The sequence below is a fragment of the Trachypithecus francoisi genome, unplaced genomic scaffold (assembly GCF_009764315.1).
Source record: "Trachypithecus francoisi isolate TF-2019V2 unplaced genomic scaffold, Tfra_2.0 Lachesis_group4, whole genome shotgun sequence".
Taxonomy (NCBI): domain Eukaryota; kingdom Metazoa; phylum Chordata; class Mammalia; order Primates; family Cercopithecidae; genus Trachypithecus; species Trachypithecus francoisi.
In genome coordinates, this window is record NW_022681469.1 from 126,828,348 (window position 1) to 126,847,223 (window position 18,876).

Here is an 18,876-nt window from a genome sequence, read left to right on the forward strand (position 1 = left end):
AGGCAGAGACAAAGCTACTCCTGATAGAAGGAATAGCATGAGCAAAAGTGCAGATTAAAAAGTCCAGGAAATGATGACAGTCTCACCTTCTAGGGAGCATGGTCGTATATCTTGTTCCAACTATATCTGGTATCTCAAAAACTTTAGAGTCAGAAGAAGTCCTGGGACCAGCTGGTTCTAGGGTCACAGTAGTTGTACTCTAAAGCAATTAGTCCATACTGTCTTCAATTGATATATTGGTGAGGGAAGCAACTGAATAAGTAATGACCCCAAAGCTTCACCAGGATGGTGAGATGAGAGGCCACCACAAAGACCAAGACGCTCAGAAGGAAAGGTGGGACAGTGAGAAAACAAGCTGTCCCGAAGCCCAGTAACACATGCTTAGGTTGAGAGGTGGAGGAGAAGGTGTTTTATAGCATGGTGACACATTCTGCAAAAGCAGTAAGGGCTGCACAAGACAGTGGTGTGAGCCTCCGCAAGGAGAGAGTGCCAGGTCAGCGAGCCCTGGGGGAATACAGTCTCCTTTAAAATATTCTGGACAGAGGACAGCAGCTAGCAAAGTGACTCTGATTTCTACTCTTGGCCTCCCCTCCTAACTCTAGTATAAAGTGGCATTGTATATGCTGGTGCTCTGATCTCAGTCTGTGGATATTAGATATTAAGACTGGGGAGAAAATAAAACAGCCAGTTAAGGTGCACCGTTTTTACAGGCACGGTCAGTAGCATGTAAGAAACAGCATGTTTCTCAAAAGTAAATTAGTTCATAGTAGTCAGTTGGCACATTTGGCAGGTACTTCTATGAGCTTTTTTTGGTATCTTTAAACTCTTCATTCATTGATCCTGTTAACCCAAAGCTTATTTAATAACATAAGCTCTTGGTTATGAACTACATGTTAGGAACAATAGAGAAATGAAGAGCTGGCGGGGCGCGGTGGCTCAAGCCTGTAATCCCAGCACTTTGGGAGGCCGAGACGGGCGGATCACGAGGTCAGGAGATCGAGACCATCCTGGCTAATACACTGAAACCCCGTCTCTACTAAAAATACAAAAATTAGCCGGGCGAGGTGGCGGGCGCCTGCAGTCCCAGCTACTCTGGAGGCTGAGGCAGGAGAATGGCGTAAACCCGGGAGGCGGAGCTTGCAGTGAGCTGAGATCTGGCCACTGCACTCCAGTCCGGGCGACAGAGCGAGACTCCGCCTCAAAAAAAAAAAAAAAAAAAGAGAAATGAAGAGCTAATGTAATGAGTTAAAAGGATTGGGACTGTAGAAATAACATTACCAGGAATAACTTGAGGATTGTTTGCTACTGCAGCCAGCTGTGATTTTCCAAATAGGGAGATGCCTGTTTTTCTCACATAAAAGTAATTGTGTAGGTAGGCTGAGGCTGACATTGGTTCAGTTGCTCAAACATGGTAAGACTGGCTTCCCTGTGCTTCTCTCCACTCTCCTTTCTGGTGCACGATGACCAGGAGAGCTCCTGTCATCATGTCTCCATCCATCATGTCTCTATCCAATTATAAGTAAAGAAAATGCAGCATGAGCCCTGCCTGCACCCATGGTCAGGAAAAGCAAGAGGCTTTTTTTGAATCCTAGCAGAATTTTGCATAAGCCTCTTGGTTTTAAAAAAAGATGAATTTTAAAATAATAAAAGAAAATAAAGCATAAACTCTGAGGCCAAAGTGATAGGAAATAAATCTGTGCTCTGCCACTTAGGAAAGTTACTTAAATTCTCTGTTTTTAGGTTGCACACCTGTAAAATGGGAGGAGGAAAATTATATTTGACTCATGATTTTTAAAATTTGAGATGTTATTTCTTTAATAAACAGCTGCTGTCATTTCAGAACACTTGCTATTTGGGCATTTAGGAATTTTTCACTAGAAGGAGTGTAAAGAAAGACCATGGGCATTTGTAATGGATTTAACATTCATCATTTGACTGCCTGACTGACCCCCAGAGCTGTGATTTTACTAAAGAATTTTTCAGAAGTCTCTTAGCCAGCAATGAGCCTAACCAGCCTCCCACTCTCACCATTCAGTGCTCTTTTGTTCTTATCTGTTTCCCCTCAAACTTGGTTACTCTCACAAAGTGATAAAAACTTACATTTCTTTTCTTTCCTTTTTAGAGACAGGGTCTTGCTCTGTCACTCAGGCTGCAATGCAGTGGTATGATCATGGCTCACTGTAGCTTCAAACTCCTGGACTCAAGCAATACTCCCGCCTCCGCCTCCCAAGTAGCTAGGACTACAGACGTACACCACCATGCAGAGCTAAATTTTTTATTTTTTTGTTGTAGAGATGGGATAGTGCTATGTTTCCCAGGATGGTCTCAAACTCTTAGCCTCAAGTGATCCTCCTGCCTCAGCCTCCCAAAGTGCTGGGATTATAGGTAGGCATGAACCACCTGTGCCCAGCCCCCTATTTCCTTTTTTTAAATAACAACTTTATTGAAATATAGTTCACATACCATGTAATTCATTTATCAAAGTATGCAATTCAGTAGTTTTTAGAATATTCACAGAGCTGTGCATCTATCACCACAATCCATTTTAGAAGCTTTCATTACCCTGTAGAGAAATCTACACTTCTTAGCCACTATATTCTCCTCCCCCCATGCCCCTGTGTTCCCATAGGCAACCACTGATCTATTTTCTGTCATTATAGATTTGCCTAATCTGTAATTTTTTTTTTTTTTTTTGAGACGAGTCTTGCTCTGTCACCTAGGCTGGAGTGCAGTGGTGCAATCTCAGCTCACTGCAATCTCTGCCTCCTGGGTTCAAGCAATTCTTCTGCCTCAGTCTCCTGAGTAGCTAGGATTATGGGCGCCCGCCACCATGCCTGGCTAATTATTGTAGTTTTAGTAGAAATGGGCTTTCACCATGTTGGTCAGGCTGGTCTCAAACTCCTGACCTCATGATCTGCCTTCCTCGGCCTCCCAAAGTATTGGGATTACAGGTGTGAGCTACCACACCCGACTTGGACCTTCCATATAAATAGGATTGTGCAATATGTGATCGTTTGTGGCTGGCTTTTTTTTCCCTCTTAGCACAATGTTTTCAGAGTTCCTTCCTGTCATAGCATGTGTCACTATTTCATTCCTTCTATGATTGAATAATATTCCATGGTAGAGACACACCACATTTTGTTTATTCATCAGTTGATGAACATTTGGGTTGTTTCCATGTATTGGTCACTATGAATAATGCTGCTCTGAAGATTCATGTACAAGTTTTTGTGTGGACATATATTTTTATTTCTCTGGGATATATACCTAGGAGAGAAATTGTTGCGTTTTGTGATACTGTACATTTAGGCTTTTAAGAAACTGTTTTCCAAAGTGGTTACACCAGTCAGGTGCAGTGACTCACACCTGTAATCCCAGCTACATGAGAGGTTGAGGTGGGAGAATCACTTGAGCCTGCAAGTTAAAAGATACCAGCCTGGGCAAGATAGTGGGATCCTATCTTGATTTTTTTAAAAATCAAATTAAAATGACAAGAAAGAAATACCCAAACAAAGTGGTTAAACCATTTTATGTTCCCACCAATAATGTATGTGGTTCCAATTTCTTCACATTTTCACCAACATTTCTTTTTTTGAGACAGGATCTTGCTGTGCCACCCAGGCAGGAGTGCAGTGGTGTGATCACGGCTCACTGCAGCCTCGAACTCTCAGACACTTGCGATCCTTTTGCCTCAGCCTCTTGAGCAGTTGGGACTATAGTCACAAGCCACCACACTCAGCTAACTTGTTTATTTTTAGTAGAGACAGGGTTTCACTATGTCACCCAGGCTGGTTTCGAACTCCTGGACCCAAGTGATCCACTTGCCTTGGCCTCCCAAACTGCTGGGATTATAGGAGTGAGCCACCGTGCCTGGTCCTGTATCTCTTTTCTCTCTTCCTTTTTTCTTTGGTAGATTGAAATGTGTCATGTACCAACTATCCATCCAAGCCAGGCGCGGTGGCTCAAGCCTGTAATCCCAGCACTTTGGGAGGCCGAGACGGGCGGATCACGAGGTCAGGAGATCGAGACCATCCTGGCTAATACGGTGAAACCCCGTCTCTACTAAAAAATACAAAAAACTAGCCAGGCGACGAGGCGGGCGCCTGTAGTCCCAGCTACTCGGGAGGCTGAGACAGGAGAATGGCGTGAACCCGGGAGGCGGAGCTTGCAGTGAGCTGAGATCCGGCCATTGCACTCCAGCCTGGGCGGCAGAGCAAGACTCCGTCTCAAAAAAAAAAAAAAAAAAAAAAAACTATCCATCCAATGACTGCCCACCAGTTCCAAATTCACCCTTCACTGCCTGCTCTGCAAACATAGACGTGGGTTCCTTATATGCTTCCTCTGTCAGCTGGTGCATTATTAAATGTTGTCAGTATGTTGTGCTAGAGGGACTTTGTAAGAGGCTGTTCTTTCTGATTGTGGTGTATCAATCTCCACAGGCACTGAGCATCTACAGCACTGGGTTCCTGCCCTGCATGGTGCTCAGCAGCACCCAGTGACCAGCAGTTTCTCTGCACCTGCCTGGGTGGTTTTGTAGTGAGACAACTGTTCATTAATATCTTAATCTAGCATCATAGAGGGCGGATTTTCAGCAAATTCCAGAGGGCAGATTGCTAGCATCTTTCACCATGTGGTAATGCAGCAATTCTGCCATTGAATTACCCATGACTATGCCCTCTCCAAGGGTGGCTGGATCTCAGCACTAGTGAGGAGTCTATCTCCTTGGTCACTCTATCTCAGTGTAGGGACAGTAGGGGCAGTTACTGCTCATTGTATCAGCTGGTCCTATACTTTTTTTTTTTTTTTGAAACAGGGTCTCCATCTGTTGCCCAGGCTAAAGTGCAGTGACAAAATCATGGCTCACTGCAGCCATGACTTCATGGCTCATTGCAGCCATGACCTCCCTGGCTCAAGCAATCCTCCCACCTCAGCCTCCCAAGTAGCTAGGACTACAGGTGTGTACCACCACACCTGGCTATTTTTTTTTTCTTTGGTAGAGACAGGGTCTCACTGTGTTTCCCAGGCTGGTCTCAAACTCCTGGCCTGAAGCATCCTCCTGCCTTGGCTTTTCATATTGCTGGAATTATCAGCATGAGCCACCATGCCTGGCCTCTGATAGTCCTATGTTCTCTAGAGTTCTTTTTACTTTTTGGTAGCCAATCTCTTATTATGCTTTGCCCTGTTATAATGAATAATTCTCTGTATTAAATTTTACCACTTTAAACTTTTGAGTGGTTTATGTCTCCTGATTGAACTCTAATATGCTAAGAAGGGTCCTGGGAGAGAGACTCACACAGATGGGATTTGGGCATAGGTTTGGTTATCCAAGGGACCGTGCTAAGCTCCTTGCCAATGGGAAATGGTATACTGGTGATTTCCAGGAAGTGACCTCACAGTTTCCTTGAGGGACTTTACTGGTTCTTCTTCAGGACACCCTCTCGCTACCCCCATCATCACTCTTTCACTCTCATCTTTACTCATCTTTAGCCTCAACCGAGATGTCTCACCCCATCCTCTATGATGCAACAAGAAGCCCCTGGGAAACGTTTCAGTCCCACTCTGTACTTCTGTCATTGTGCTCATCACAGTCTGGTAAGTGCTGGCCTATGATTCCTATATTAGTCCATTTTGCATTGCTATAAGGAAACACCTGAGGCTGGGTAGTTTATAAAGAAAAACAGTTTATTTGGCTCACAGTTCTACAGACTATACAAGTAACATGGTGCCAGGCTGGGCACAGTGGCCCGCACCTGTAATCCCAGCACTTTGGGACACTGAGGCAGGAGGATTGCTTGAGCCCAGAAGTTTGAGACCAGCCTGGGAAACATGGTGAGATATTGTCTCTACTAAAAATAAAAAGCAAATCATTCAAGCATGATGGGGCACTGATGCATGCCTGTGGTCCCAGCTACTTGGGAGGCTAAGGTAAAAAGATCTCTTTAGCCCAGAAGGTCAGGGTTGCAGTGAGCCATAATTATACCACTGCTCTCTAGCCTGAGTGTCAGAGTGAGATCCTGTCTCAGAAAAAAAAAGCATAGTACCAGCATCCACTGGTGAGGACCTCAGGAGGATTCCTCTCATGGCAGAAGGTGAAGGAGGAGCCGGCATGTCACTTGTTGAGAAGAAGGAACAAGGAAGAGAGGAGGAGGTGCCAGGCTCTTTAAACAATCAGCTCTCACATGAACTAGTAGAGAGAGAACTCACTCATTACCATGGGGAGGGCACCAAGCCATTCATGAGGGATCTGCCCCCATGACCCACAGACTCCCACCAGGCACTACCTCCAACATTAGGGATTTAATTTCAGTATGAGATTTGGAGGAGACAAACATTCAAACTCTATCAATTTCCTGCTACCCTATAAGCTCTGTAGAGGGCAGAAACTCTTAAACCTTGTTCACTGCTGTTTCCTGGGCACTTATTATAGTGCCTGGTATGCACTAGGTGCTCAAGAAATATTTGTTAGAGCCTGATGTGTTGGCTCAAGCCTGTAATTCCAGCACTTTGGGAGGAGGGGGCCAGGGGATTGCTTGTACCCAGGAGTTGAAGGCCAACCTGGGCAACATAGTGAGACCCTGTCCCTAGAAAAAAATAATACACTGGTTGGGTGCAGTGGCTCATGCCTGTAATCCCAGCACTTTGGGAACCTGAGGTGGGCAGATTACCTGAGGTCAGGAGCTCAAGACTAGCCTGGCCAATATGGTGAAATCCCGTCTCTACTAAAAATACAAAAATTAGCCAGGCATGGTGGCACACACCTGTAATCCCAGTTACCTGGGAGGCTGAGGCAGGAGAATTGCTTGAACCTGGGAGTTGGAGGTTGCAGTAAGCCAAGATCTGCACTCCAGCCTGGGTCACAGGGTGAGACTTCATCTCAACAAAAAAAAAAAGAAAAGAAAAGAAAGAAAAAAGAAGAAAAAATAATATACTTAGCCGGGTGTGGTGGTACATGCCTGTAATCCCAACTGTTTGGGAGGCTGAGGTGGGAAGATCACTTGAGCCCAGAAGATGGAAGCTACAGTGAGCCGTAATCACCCCACTGTACTTCAGCCTGTGTGACAGAGAGGGACTCTGTGTCAAAAGAAGTAAAAAATAAAAATAAAAATAAAAAAAGCAGCAATATTTGTTGGGGGAAAAAAAAGTGAACAAGGAAAGATGTCAGGAGACCTGTGACTGTGGGTCATGTCAGTAGAGTGTAGGGACTTGGGCAGGAGCGGCTGGACTTGAAGAGCAGGTTGGTGGAGACCAGGTCATTCATCCTAAGCAGTTTGCCCTGTAGCATGTAGATGAAATATCCCACGTTGCCTGCTGGTGACTGAACTGAACTTCCTGTTTCTGTGTTTGGTTTGACCATCACAGTGTTGAAGAAATGTTGAATTGAGTACCTTGCAGTTTGCTACAGTTTCCCCCGGTCTCCCACTCTCCCACGTTACTCGGGCCTCCTTCCTTCATGTAGGTTGCCTGACTCACTGAAACCTGTGTTTGCTATCCCTGCAGATGGGTGGGTAGGAGGCAATTTAAGGAGGAAGATTTAATATATGAGTTATAGAAAGATAAATAGACTGGGCACAGAGGCTAAAGCCTATAATCCCAGCATTTTGGGAGGCCAAGGTGGGAGGATTAGTTTGACCCAGGAGTTCAAGACCAGCCTGGGCCACATAGTGAGAACCCCCTCTCTACAAAAAATTTAAAAATTAGTCAGGCATGGTGGCATGCACCTATAATCCCAGCTACTCAGGAAGCTGAAGTGGGAGGATAGCTTGCGTCCAGGAATTGAAAGCTACAGTGAGCCGTGATCTTGCCACTGCATTCCAGCCTGGGTGATAGAATGAGACCCTATCTCAGAAAAATAAAGCAAGAGAGAGCTAAATAGATCCAGCATTGGTGGGAGTGTGCTCTTGAGTGTTCTTTAGGAGAAAATTTTATTTTAACATTTTTTCTTCTTTAAGTTTTTTATATTCTCTTTTCTTTTTCTTTTTCTTTTTTTGAGATGGAGTTTTGCTCTGTCACCCAGGCTGGAGTACATGGCACCGTCTCGGCTCACTACAACCTCCACCTCCCAGGTTCAAGCAATTCTCCTGCCTCAGCCTCCTGAGTAGCTGGGACTACAGGCCCGTGCCTCCACACCAGGCTCATTTTTGTATTTTTAGTAGAGACGAGGTTTCTCCATGTTGGCCAGGCTGGTCTTGAACTCCTGACCTCGTTACCCACGTGCCTCGGCCCCCCAAAGTGCTGGGATTAGAGGCGTAAGCCACCATGCCTGGCCAGTTTTTTTTATATTCTAGCAAACCATTTCTTCAACAAGGATAAATTAATTGTATCCAAGGAGCCCTAGGAGCAGGGCAGACTCAGAAAATCAGAGGCACTGTAGTCCATCTGAGCAGCTTATATCTTCAGACCACTAAGCTGACCAGTGTCAGTCGGGGTCCATTCTCTCCTCTTTAATTTCTCAAACACAAAGTGCCCTGCTGGAATCTGAAGTCAGATATGCAGTAGATCAGCAGTGACTCTGCAGCCTGCTATGTTTTGAGGCCTTACGCTAGGAAATGTGTGGAATACAAATGTAATACAAAATGTAATAGAGCATCTCCTGGGGAAACAAGAGCCAGAGATAATGGTGGTGCCCCATGGAGACAGCCAGCTGGTGTTCGGCAGTGCTTTGTGGAAAGGGCGTACTTTGGTAAGGTCTCTACAATCTGGAATGTGGCTTAAAATATTACAGGCCTCCAAACTCCAGTTTTTTTTTGTTTTTTGTTTTAAGGCAGAGTCTTGCTCTGTAACCTATGCTGGAGTGCAGTGGTGTGATCTCGGCTCACTGCAACCTCTGCCTCCTGGGTTCAAGTGATTTTCCTGCCTCTGCCTCCTGAGTAGCTGGGATTACACACAACCACTACCACACCCGGCTAGTTTTTATATTTTTAGTAGAGACGGGGTTTCACCATGTTGGCCAGGCTTGTCTTGAACTCCTGACCTCAGGTGGTCTGCTGCCTCAGCCTCCCAAAGTGCTGGGATTACAGGTGTGAGCCACTGTGCCCAGCCAAACTCCAGTTTTTCATGTTCCCTGCATAGGTCAGGGTCGTAGGGAGTGATTCATTCTAGCAGAACTCCCTGAATTTTAAGGCAGGTGTTCTATTTATTAATTGACAAAGGAGGCGTATTTCTCCCCTGGTAGTCTAAAGATTTTGGTCCTTTTCCCAGGGACTCTGTTTCCACTGTGAGGGTTCTTGGAAAACTAAGCAGAGGATGAGGAAAAGACCATGAACAAGGTTGCTGGTCCCTCCCTGTCCCACAAAAGAGCATACCTCTTCTGTAACCAGAAGACCCTTTTCTTTAGTCAAGTCTAGACAGACTGAGATGAGGGGGTGTGTGTGTGTCTGCATGTGGTTGTGTGCATGCATGTGTGTGTGTGTGTGTGTGTGTGTGGTGTATGTATATGTATGTTGAGACAGGGTCTCACTCTGTCACCCAGGCTGGAGTGCAGTGGTAAGATCAGAGCTCACTGCAGCTTCCACTTCTGCAGCTTCCACTTTGATCCTCCCACTTCAGCCTCCAGAGTAGCTGGGACTATAGGAATGTGCCACCGTACCCAGCTCATTTTCTAATTTTTTGTAGAGATTTCACTGTATTGCCCAGGCTGGTCTTGAACTCCTGGCCTCATGGGATCCTCCTGCCTTAGTCTCCTGATGGGCTGGGATTATAGGTATGGACCACCTCAGCTGACCTGCGGTGAGTTTTCAACAATGTGATTCCTCTTTTACAGAACCACCTAAGCTGAAGATTCCCTTGAGAACAAGGGCTAGCCTGTGATTTCATGGCCTTTCTTCCATTTGTGGTTCTTGCCAAGTGGAATTTAAGTGACCTCTTATCAAGATGGATAAACCCAAGTTTCCCAGTGCCAGAATATAGAAAATGGATGGACAAGTAAGTCCCACTCAGCACCCATAGCCCAGACATGGGGACCTCAATACACCTGGGCCCCAGACATCACCTTTCATTGTGAGTAGCTCAGAGATGACACTTTTGGTTGTTAAGTACCCACTGGCAGTAGTTTATATAACAGCAAGTGAAGGAATAAATAGTTACCAAAACATTTTCTGTTCCCAATTCCAGGATTAATTGGATTAGATAATTATCTTATGAAGAATTTTCATATGCCACAGTCCTGACCGTATTTTCAAGTCAACAGAAAAATTCTGTTAAACAGTCAACCTTCTGTCGCACTCTGTTGCCCAGAATGGAGTGCAGTGGTGCAATTATGGCTCACTGCAGCCTCAATCTCCTGGGCTCAAGCAATCTTCCTGACTCAGCCTCACAAGTAGCTGGGACTACAGGTGCTTGTCACCACACCTCACTAATTTTCTCATATATATATATATACACGCACACGCACACGTATATATATATAAATACACATATATATCGATACCTCAGGACTGACTCAAAAACTTGAGTATATGTGGAATTTGGTATACACAGAAATGGAGGAGCTGGAACCAATCTCCCCCATATACCAAGGGACAAATTATATCTGTTTTTTACAATTATACTGTAGGATACATTATGTTCCATCACAATGGTAATTTTTAGTGACAATTTTTAATTGAGTGAAATAACCATAAAAATAATAAAAGTAGCAGCTAATATTTACTAAGCTGTTACTAGGTGCCTATAAATACCATAGTTTTTTAAATTCCCCGTACTCTTCCTTATTCCATGTAACCACTCTTATCTTAAATTACTCATGCTTGGTTCGGTAGCACATATACTAAAGTTGGAACAATAGAGAGATTGGCATGGCCTCTGTGCAAGAATGACATTGCAAATTTGTGAAGCATTCCGTATTTTTTTTAAAAAGAGAAAAAAAAAGTAACTCTGAGATTTTCACTGTGTTTGTGCATATGAGCTTTTGTTTAGGTTGAATTATATCCAAAGATGGTATTTCCAGAAGTGAGATTACTGTGAGTCACAGGGCATGAGCATTCTTATTACACTTGATGCAAATTGCTGAGTTTTCAGTCATGGTGGCTGTCGGCCTATAATCCCAGCACTTTGGGAGGTTGAGGTGGGAGGATTGCTTGAGGCCAGGAGTTGGAGGAGGCAGTATAGTGAGTCACTGTCTGTATTATTTTTTAAAAATTGCTAAGCTTTACCCTGAAAGGCTTATATACAATTTAAACATCACTAATAGGATAAGAAAATGCCCATTTCACTGCACCTTTGCCAGTACAGGGTATTATAATTTAACAAGTTATTTTCTGTTTAATTATTTTTAATAAATAAAAGACCTCATATTATTTTCATTTGTCACTTTTTTTTTTGAGACAGAGTCTTGCTCTGTCACCAGGCTGGAGTGCAGTGGCACAATCTTGGCTCACTGCAACCTCTGCCTCCAGGTTCAAGTGATTCTCCTGCCTCAGCCTCCTGAGTAGCTGGGATTACAGGTGCACGCCACCATGCCTGGCTAATTTTTGCATTTTTAGTAGAGACGGGGTTTCACCGTGTTCATCAGGCTGGTCTTGAACTCCTGAACTCATGATCCACCCACCTCAGCCTCCCAAAGTGCTGGGATTACAGGCATGAGCCACCATGCCCGTCCTGTTTGTCACACTGTAATATCTTTTCTTTTGTTAGCTTATTAGCTTTATTTATTGTCTTTTTTTTTTTTTTTTTTTTTTGAGACAAAGTCTCATTCTGTCTTCCAGGCTTCAGTGTAGTGGCCCAGGCACAGTCTTAACTCACCACAGCCTTGACCTCCTGGACTCAAGTGATCCTTCCACCTCAGTAGCTGGGACTATAGGCATATGCCACCATGTCTGGCTATTTTTATTTTTTATTTTTAGTGGAGACAGTGTCTTGCTATGTTTCCCAGGCTGGTCTGAAACTCCTGGCCTCAAACAATCCTCCTACCACCCTCTCCCAAAGTGCTAGTATTGTGTGAGCCACCATGCCTGGGCTGTCTCTGTCTTTTCCATTTATTTATAGAGTTAATGTGTATTTTGCTAATTTGATGATCTATTTGTTTAATCTCATTAAATTATAAAAATAGTAAATACTTTTAAATAAAGAAGTGAAAAATTTCCTTTACTCTTTAGACCCACAATTTTATCTCAGGAAATAATTGCTATTGTGAAAATGGGCCATATTATTCAAGATACATAGAGGCTAATTGGACGTCACTTCACATTTTCATATTTTGTGGACATCTATGCCAATACCTATTGCTTTAAATCCTTTTCATGGTTGCATAATATTTTATTATATGAATGTATCACAATTTATCAGTCAGCTACTGTAGGCATTTAGGCTCCTTCTAATATTTGCTTTGAGCTCTTTATATAATTAAAAATTAACCCCATCAGCCAGGTGTGGCAGCTCACACCTGTAATTGCAGCACTTTGGAAGGCTGAGGTGGGAGAACTGCTTGAGGGTAGAAGATTACCACTAGCCTGGTCAACATAACGACACTTTGTTTCTACTAAAAATTAAAAAAAAAAAAAATGAGCTTGACGTTGTAGTGCACACCTGTAGTCCCAGCTACAGGGGAGGCTGAGCAACTGGAAGATCTCTTGACCCTAGGAGGTTGAGGCTGCACTTGTAAGCTATGATCACACCACTGCACTCCAGCTTTGGTAACAGAGTAAGACTGCGTTTCTTAAATAAAATAAAAATTAGATGGAAAGATTGCTCAAGCCCAGGAGGTTAAGGCTGCAGTGAGCTGTGATCGCACCACTGCAGTACAGCCTAGGCAACAGAGCAAGACCCTTTCTCAAAAAATAAAATAAAATAAAAATTAACCCTTTATCATATTCTCAGTGACACCATCCCTCCTACGTTTTTCCTAGAAGCCCTTGAATTTTGTTTGCTTTTCACATACGATTTAAAACTTTTAAGTACTGATGTCTGTCTGTGTCATCCCTCTTAAAAAAAAAAAAAAAAAAATGTCTTTTTGTCACTTCCAGCTGAATCTACCGTGAAAGACTTCAGAGACCAGGAAGAGAGACTGACTGGGCAACATCTTATTCAGGTACAAAAAGACTTGGACTATGACTTGCCGGGCGCGGTGGCTCAAGCCTGTAATCCCAGCACTTTGGGAGGCCGAGGCGGGCGGATCACGAGGTCAGGAGTTCGAGACTATCCTGGCTAACACGGTGAAAACCCGTCTGTACTAAAAAATACAAAAAGCTAGCCGGGCGAGGTGGCTGGCGCCTGTAGTCCCAGCTACTCGGGAGGCTGAGGCAGGAGAATGGCGTAAACCCGGGAGGCGGAGCTTGCAGTGAGCTGAGATCCGGCCACTGCACTCCAGCCGGGCGACAGAGCGAGACTCCGTCTCAAAAAAAAAAAAAAGAAAAGACTTGAACTATGACTCAAAAATGGTCAAATAACAGTACATGCATCAAGTGCAATGGGAAGCTCTTCCGGAGGGTGAGAGAAGCTTCCAGTTAAGGTGACATTGAAGCCAGGTCCTGAAAGATGAGGAAGAGTTGTATGAGAGTGGGGAGGGAAGGGGGAGGTGGAGGGATGGGAAATAGGCTGGGATGGGATGGAGTGAGCTGCCCAGGCAGGAAAACCAGCACTGTAAAGACCTGCACAATGAAGATGGCACATTTTGTTCAGGGAATGATGAATTAAGTGTGGTGGGAGTGCTTTGGAGAGACAGTAATTTGCTTGTATGGAATTTTGCCTGAGAGAATTCATTACAATTTCTAATCTGTTGATGTTATCATGCATCACTGTCCTTGTCAAATAGTTTGGAATAGGTATAATGATCACAATAACATCAAGCATAGTATTTCATTAGTTCTCGCAAAATCACAGGTAGGTGCCACAGTTATCCCCATTTTACACACAAATGATGAAGACTTGGGGATAATAAGTGATTTCCCCAAGCTCACCTGGGTATTAAGACTGAGTCAAATGTTGGGTCTTGTTTGACTTTAATGCTTGCTTTTTCCATGAGCACCATGCATTTTCTCTCCTATGCAGTTAAGCAGGTAGACAGGTAAGAGAAAAATCCATGTTTCTACTCACACACTTCTGACCAAATGTGTGTGCAGAGCTTCTACACCAATTCTCCAACTCTCTGGATACCAACTGTACATCCCACAATTCCATTCTGACACTACCTGGAGTTAGTGCAGACCCCACAGATTAGGAGCTCAGTCCCACGAGACCACCTTCACTTCAGATGCCAGTTGCAAGTCCTAGGTTGTCACCTGTATTTTGACCAACCAGTTAGAAATCAAGGGTTCCCATGACCCTCTTCTTAGGTTTAATTATTTGCTAGAACAACTCACAGAGCTTAGAAAAACAGTTTTTTTTTTCTTTTTGTTTTTTTAAGAGACAGGGTCTCGCTCTATTGCCCAGGCTGGAGTGCAGTGATGCAATCATAGCTCATTGAAGCCTCAACCTCCAGGGCTCAAGTGATCCTCCTGCTTCAGCCTCTCAAGTAGCTGGAATTACAACTTTCCCACCACCACATCTGACTAATTTATTTTATTTTTTTGTATAGATGGAGTCTTGTTACATTGCCCAGGCTGTTCTCAAATTCCTGGGCTCAAGTGATTCCCCCACCTCTGCCTCTGAAAGTGCTGGGATTACAGGCATGAGACACCACATCTGGCCAGTTTATTTTCTATTACTGGCTCAATGTAAAGGCTACATCTCAGGAACAGTCAATGAAAGAGATGCACAGGGCAAGGCAAGTGGGGAGGGCCACAGAGCTTCCATGCCCTCTCTTGAGCACACTACCCTCCCAGCACCTCCTTGTGTGCAGCAACACGGAAGCTCTCCAAACCCTGTTGTTCAGGGTTTTTATGGAGGCATGGTTGATAAAATCATTGGCCATTGGCGGTTAAGTCAATCTCCAGCCCCTTTTGCCTCCTGGAGTTCAGTGGGTGAGACTGAAATTTCCAAGCCTCAAAAAATGTGGTTGGGGTCGGGCACAGTGGCTCACGCCTGTAATCCCAGCACTTCGGGAGGCCAAGGTGGGCAGATCACCTGAAGTCAGGAGTTTAAGACCAGCCTGACCAACATGATGAAATCCCGTCTCTACTAAAAATACAAAAATTAGGCCGGGCGCGGTGGCTCAAGCCTGTAATCCCAGCACTTTGGGAGGCCGAGACGGGCGGATCATGAGGTCAGGAGATGGAGACCATCCTGGCTAATATGGTGAAACCCTGTCTCTACTAAAAAATACAAAAAACTAGCCAGGCGAGGTGGCGGGCGCCTGTAGTCCCAGCTACTCGGGAGGCTGAGGCAGGAGAATGGCGTGAACCCGAGAGGAGTTAGCTTGCAGTAAGCTAAGATCTGGCCACTGCACTCCAGCCTGGGTGACAGAGCAAGACTCGGTCTCAAAAAAAAAAAAAAAATACAAAAATTAGCTAGGCATGGTGGCATATTCCTGTAATCCCAGCTACTCAGGAGCTGAGGCAGGAGAATCACTTGAACCCGGGAGGCGGAGGTTGTAGTGAACCGAGATTGTCCCATTACACTCCAGCCTGGGCTACGAGAGCCAAACTCCATTAAAAAAAAAAATGTGGTTGATTCCTCTGGTAACCAGCCCTTCTGAAGCAGTCTAGGAGCTGCCAGCCACCCAGGCATTTCAACAGCATCCCACATGCTTTCTTACCATGCTGCAGATCTGAAAGATCTTAGAGGCCCTTGTGTCAGGAACCTGGGACTAAGACCAAAAATTAAAACAGAAGATGCTCCTATTACCTCTGTCACTAAGGACTTTATAAGAGCTTTAGAAGCTTTGTGCCAGGAACCAGGGCAAAAACCAAATATATATTTCTTTTCTTATATTTGAGACAGAGTCTCACTCTCCCACCCAGGCTGGAGTACAGTGATGTGATTATAGCTCACTGCAGCCTTGACTTCCTAGGCTAAAGGAATCCTCCCACCTTAGCCTCTCCAGTAACTGGGACTCCAGGCATGCATCACCATGCCCAGCTGATTTTAATTTTAATTTTGTAAAGACAGGGTCTTGCTATGTTGCCCAAGCTGATCTTGAACTCTTGGTCTCAAGCATTCCTTCCTCTTTGATCTCCCAAAGTGTTGGGATTACAGGTGGGAGCCAGCATGCCCACCAATCACAAGGATCTTTATAAGACAAAGGAGGTAGGAGAGTCAGAATTAGAGAAGAAGATGTGGTGATGGAAGAAGAGGTCAGAGAGGGAGATTTGAAGATGCTGCACTTCTGGCTTTGAAGATGGAGTCAGGGGCCATCTTCAAGGTGAGTCAACTGGAAAAGGCAGCCCCTCTGACGCCTTGTCTTTAGCCTTAATAGACCTAGTTGGGCTTCTGGCCCCCAGAACTGTAAGATGGTGGATTTGTGGTGTTTTAAGCCACTAAACATAGGGTAGTTTGTTGCAACAGCAAGAAGAAATGAACATGAAGCCAGGGGCAGTTGCTCATGCCTATAATTCCAGCACTTTGGGAGGCTGAAGTGGGAAGATTGCTCAAGCCCGGGAGCTTAAGACCAGCCTGGGCAACATAGTGAGACCTCATGTCTACAAAAATTTTAAAGAAAAGGCCAGGTGGGGTGGTTCATGCCTGTAATGCCAGCACTTTGGGAGGCCAAGGGGGTGTGGATCACAAGGTCAGGAGTTCAAGACCACCCTAGCAAAGATGGTGAAACCGCGTCTCTACTAAAAATACAAAAATCAGCCGGGTGTGGTGGTGGGCACCTGTAATCCCAGCTACACAGGAGGCTGAGGCAGAGAATCACTTGAATCCGGGAGGCAGAGGTTGCAGTGAGCCAAGATCACGCTATTGCACTCCAGCCTAGGTGACAGAGTAAGACTCTGTCTCAAAAAAAAAAAAAATTAGCCAGGTGTTGTGGCATGCACCTGTAGTCTCAGCTCCTAGGGTGACTGAGCCTGGAGGATTGTTTAAGCCTAAGGGGTTGAGGTTGCTGTGAGCTGTGATTGCACCACTGTACTTCAGCCTGGGCAATAGAGCAAGACCCTGTCAGAAAAGAAAGAAAGAAGGAAAGAAGGAAAGGAAGGAAGGAGGAAAGGAAGGAAGGGAGGGAGGGAGGGAGGGAGGGAGGGAGAGAGAAAGAAAAAAGAAAGAAAGAAGCATGGTGGGAATGGGGACAGATGGCAATGTTAAGTAGAATGGTCAGGGTTGGCCTCATAAGTGAAAATTGAGCAAAAGTTTGAAGCAGGTGATGGAGCTGGCCAAGGTGCTGAGAGAAGAGCACTGTAGGCTGAGTCAACAGGATAAAGGCATTAGGAGGAAACTCCCTGGTGTGTCTGAGGCTCTGGAAGAAGGCCAGAGGGGCAAAGAGATAGAGGGAGTGAAGAAGGCAAGGAGGCCAGGGAGGTGCTGGGCTGGGATCAGTACAGATCATGTAAGCCCTGGAGGCTATTGCTGGGGCTTTGGCTTTTACTCTGACTGAAATGGGAACCGGGGCGGGGGGGGGAGGGGGGGGTGGGGGGTGGGGGCGGCGGAGTTCTCAGCAGAGAAGCAACGTGATCTTTTTCCTGATTTAAAAGCACCCCCCTGGCTGCTGAGTTGAGAAAGACTGTGGGAAGATTTGGGTAGAAGCAGGGGGGCTAAAGTGTGGCAATATCCAGGTGGAAGATGAAGTCAGTCAATAGGATTTCCTGACAGATTGGATGTGAGCTGTGAGAGAAGGCAGGAGTCAAGGTTGAGTTTCGTTCTAATTGAATTATTAAGTAATTTTTAAAAACACTGCTGCCTTTCCCAGTCCTACCAAGTAAAGGATGCTAGATGAAAGAAATCTCAAGTCAGACCAGGTGCAGTGGCTCACACCTATAGTTCCAACAGTTTGAGAGGCAGAGATGGGTGTATGTTTTAAGGCCATGAGTTCGAGCACAGCCTTGCAACATAGCAAGACCTCCTCTCTACAAAAATGAAAAAAATAAATTTAATAAAATAAAATAAATATAGCTGAGCATGGTGGTGTGTACCTATGGCCCCAGTTACTCAGGAGGCTGAGGTGGGCAGATCTCTTGAGGCTAGGAGTTTGAGGCCAGCTCATAGCAAGACTTTTCTCTCTATAAAAATTAAAAAAAAAAAAAAAAAAAGCCTGATATGGTGATACTTGCCTGTATTCCCAGGTACTGGTGCAGCTGAGGCAGGATGATCTCTTGAGCGTAGTTGGTCAAAGCTGCAGTGAGCTATGATATATACCACTGCACTCCAGCCTGGGTGACAGAGCAGGATCCTGTCTCAAAATACAAATGCGAATGAAGTGAAATTTCAAGTCAGACCAGTCCCTTCTAGGCTATGCAGGCCTTGCAACCACATAGCCGCATGATGGGGTTTGTGTGGCTGTGGATGATGAGACCCCTGCCCAATTGTTGGCTATATAATCAGTTTATTTTTAAATATAGTAATCAAATATATTTCATCATACTTAATGGTCTCAGATATGTATGGGTTTTGGAATTCTCCTTGGAACAGGTTGCAACATCTTATTGGCTCCATCATTCCCTAATTTTTTTATCTTATCAGTTTTTAATAAGATCAGAATTGATATTAGACTATCTAATCAGTTTTGATTAAGGAGAAAATGAAATTGTGTTGTTTGCACTTTATCCAAGTCTGTTGTCATATTTGCTAAATCGAATCAATACTTGACCAAATGCAAAATTAAGGCTTCTTTATCATGAAACACTATGTCATTCTTGAAAAAGATGCTTTAAAAAAAAAAAAAAAAGAGACAGTGTCTTGCTTTTGTTGCCCAGGCTGAAGTGCAATGGCGCGATTTTGCCTCACTGCAACCTCCGCCTTCTGGGTTCAAGCAATTCTCATGCCTCAGCCTCCTGAGTAGCTGGGATTAAGGTGCCCGCCACCACACCCATCTAATTTTTGTATTTTTAGTAGAGATGGGGTTTCACCATG

The 18,876-nt window shown here is 44.7% G+C and overlaps 2 protein-coding genes, 1 long non-coding RNA gene and 1 other non-coding gene across 19 annotated transcripts in view; 2 read left to right on the top strand and 2 right to left on the bottom strand.

The window, feature by feature from the left end:
• The window catches only part of RABGEF1 (RAB guanine nucleotide exchange factor 1), a 1,203,668-nt gene that overhangs the window by 642,063 nt on the left and 542,729 nt on the right, over positions 1-18,876 (bottom strand). The window lies entirely within an intron of this gene.
• The window catches only part of CRCP (CGRP receptor component), a 344,305-nt gene that overhangs the window by 106,243 nt on the left and 219,186 nt on the right, over positions 1-18,876 (bottom strand). The gene's annotated exons all lie outside the window — the stretch shown is intronic.
• The window catches only part of LOC117072934, a 28,684-nt gene that overhangs the window by 2,377 nt on the left and 7,431 nt on the right, over positions 1-18,876 (top strand). For 3 of the 4 annotated variants that reach the window (XR_004433018.1, XR_004433016.1, XR_004433019.1), the window contains exons 3-4: positions 9,761-9,921; positions 12,960-13,024. This is a non-coding gene — a long non-coding RNA (uncharacterized LOC117072934). Of the gene's footprint in view, positions 1-5,487; positions 5,593-9,760; positions 9,922-12,959; positions 13,025-18,876 lie in introns of all 4 variants that reach the window. The other variant, XR_004433017.1, reaches the window with a different exon arrangement.
• LOC117073819 lies at positions 10,742-10,846 on the top strand. The gene has a single exon (XR_004433382.1). It is a non-coding gene; the product is annotated as a U6 spliceosomal RNA (small nuclear RNA).